The 2,500-nt window shown below is 27.7% G+C and overlaps 1 protein-coding gene across 6 annotated transcripts in view; it reads right to left on the bottom strand.

Annotated features, from left to right (window-relative positions):
- The window catches only part of LOC126981948 (innexin inx2-like), a 186,296-nt gene that overhangs the window by 74,013 nt on the left and 109,783 nt on the right, over window positions 1-2,500 (bottom strand). The window lies entirely within an intron of this gene.

Raw genomic sequence — 2,500 nt, 5'->3', positions numbered from 1 at the left:
ATAATAATAATAATAATAATAATAATAATAATAATAATAACGATAATAAAAATAATGGTATATCTCGCTGCGTATAAGGTTTAGTATTCGAAAAAATTGAGGAATAAGAAAAACAACAACGAAAAACAAGAGTAAGAAATAATATTGTAATAAAAATCAATCGAAAGGAAGGAAGGAAGGAGGGAAGGAGGGAGGGAAGGAAGGAAGGAAGGAAGGAAGAAAGAAAGAAAGGAAGGAAGGAGGGAAGGAAGGAGGGAAGGAAGGAAGGAAGGAAGAAAGAAAGGAAGGAAGGAAGGAGGGAAGGAAACAAGGAAGGAAGGAAGGAAGGAAGGAAGGAAGGAAAGCATTAAAAATTTTGAAGATTGCTGAAGAAAAGAGAAGAAAAAAGGAATGAAGAAAAAAACTCAAATAAAATATCAAAACCGCACAAAATCAGTAAAAAAAGTCAAAACAAAAACGAAGAGAGTGCAAAGAATGTGAAAATTGAAGGAAAATAAGTAAAAAATGTCAATGCTCAATGAAAATAAGTACAGAAAATATCAAAACCGAATAGAAAAATGCAAAAAATGTGAAAATTGAACGAAAATAAGTAAAATGTCAATGCTCAATGAAAATAAATACAGAAAATATAAAAACCGAATAGAAAAATGCAAAAAATGTGAAAATTGAACAAAAATAAGTAGAAATGTCAATGCTCAATGAAAATAAGTACAGAAAATATCAAAACCGAATAGAAAAAGTGAAAACAATGTGAAAATTGAACGAAAATAAGTAAAAAATGTCAATATTCAATGAAAATAAGTAAACAAAGGAAAAAGGTAAAAAAATATCAAAACCACACGAAAAAATGTTAAAAAAATGTACAAATCGCAGCGTAGAAATTAAAACCCGAACAAAAATGTACCAAAAATATAACATGAAAAAAAACCACGAAGGAAAAAGTATAAAAAAAAGTGATGTTAAACCTGAATTAAAATAATAAAATAAAATCACACGAAAAAAAAGGTGAACAAATGTCAACACTAACCAAACAACAACAAATTAGACTATAAACTAAAACTATTGATAAATCATAACACACAATAACTACTTATACACATAAAAAAAACATAAAACATTAAAATAAAGGAATAATATAATGAGGTCATCAAAATAATATAACAGTATTTAATGGAAATGAATAATGGGATGAATGAGGTAAGTAAACATTGCACTAGTATAAGGGGCGTGAGACTGGTGGCTAGGGCGCCCCACCAACCCGTTACACAGGCGGCGGACACAATGCACAACAACCACTCAGAGTAACGGCCGTGAGTGGTCTGCCAGGCACTAGACTAATGGAACCAATGCTCGCTACTGACCAAGACACGGGAAGGAGAGGGAGAGGGAGAGGAAACGAGAGAGAGAAGAAAATTAAGAAAAAGAACAGAAAGGAAATATGTAAAGAATATGGTGAATGAAGAGCTAATGAATGTGAAGAGAAATAAATGATGGCAAAAGATAATGGTAAAAACTGATGTTAAAAATGAACATAGGGGAAAATAAGTGAAAAAAATGGGGAAATAACAACAAGAAAAGGAATAGGAAATAAAAATATACAGGAAGAAAAAACAAATAATTAGAGAAAGTAGCAAAAATATAAAAAAAGAGGAAATGATCAAAATAAATGAATAATATTAATAATAATAACAAAATAAAATGAAAAAAATAACATAATTAGAAGTGAGAAAACAAAAGAGGAATAAGAAAAGGAAATAATAATCATAATAGTAATAATAATAATAATAATAATAATAATAATAATAATAATAATAATAATAATAATAATAATGATAATAATAATAATAATAATAATAATAATAATAATAATAATAATAATAATAATAATAATAATAATAATAATAATAATAATAATAATAATACGTAATAATAATAATACTGATAATACAATAATAATTAGAAAAATACGAATAAAACTAAAAATATGAAGGAGGGAAGGAGTATAAAATTACGTATATAAAAATAAAATAGAGAAGAAAATAATGAGAAAGAAATTTGGGAAAGGAAAAAATATCAGAAAAACAGATGCAGGAAGAGAAGGAAAAGACTACCTTGTCGAGGAATTCTACGTATTTCATGTTTTAGAGAGAGAGAGAGAGAGAGAGAGAGAGGAAACGAAAGGAGACAAAAATATGATCTAAATACTCTAAGCAGATTTACATTAGTTATTTTGTTGATATATCTGATAAAAAGAGCGAATGAGAGAGAATTAAAGATCAGAGAACAGGTGATGCACAAACTAATTGGAGTATACGAAAAACTAACTACCTAATAACATGAAAAAAAGAGAGAAAAAACATGAAATAGCGACCAATGGTATTTCTTTCATATCATTTTTTTGGAGAAGGTAAGCGAATGAGAGAGAATTAAAGATTGAAAATGAATGAAAAACGATGCAAGGAACAAAAGAAAATTGGAAAAAAAAAGTTAAAATATGCGA

This window comes from Eriocheir sinensis, chromosome 49 (genome assembly GCF_024679095.1).
Source record: "Eriocheir sinensis breed Jianghai 21 chromosome 49, ASM2467909v1, whole genome shotgun sequence".
Lineage (NCBI taxonomy): Eukaryota > Metazoa > Arthropoda > Malacostraca > Decapoda > Varunidae > Eriocheir > Eriocheir sinensis.
Note: the sequence above shows the minus strand (reverse complement) of the source record. Positions and strands in the feature narration are given on the sequence as shown.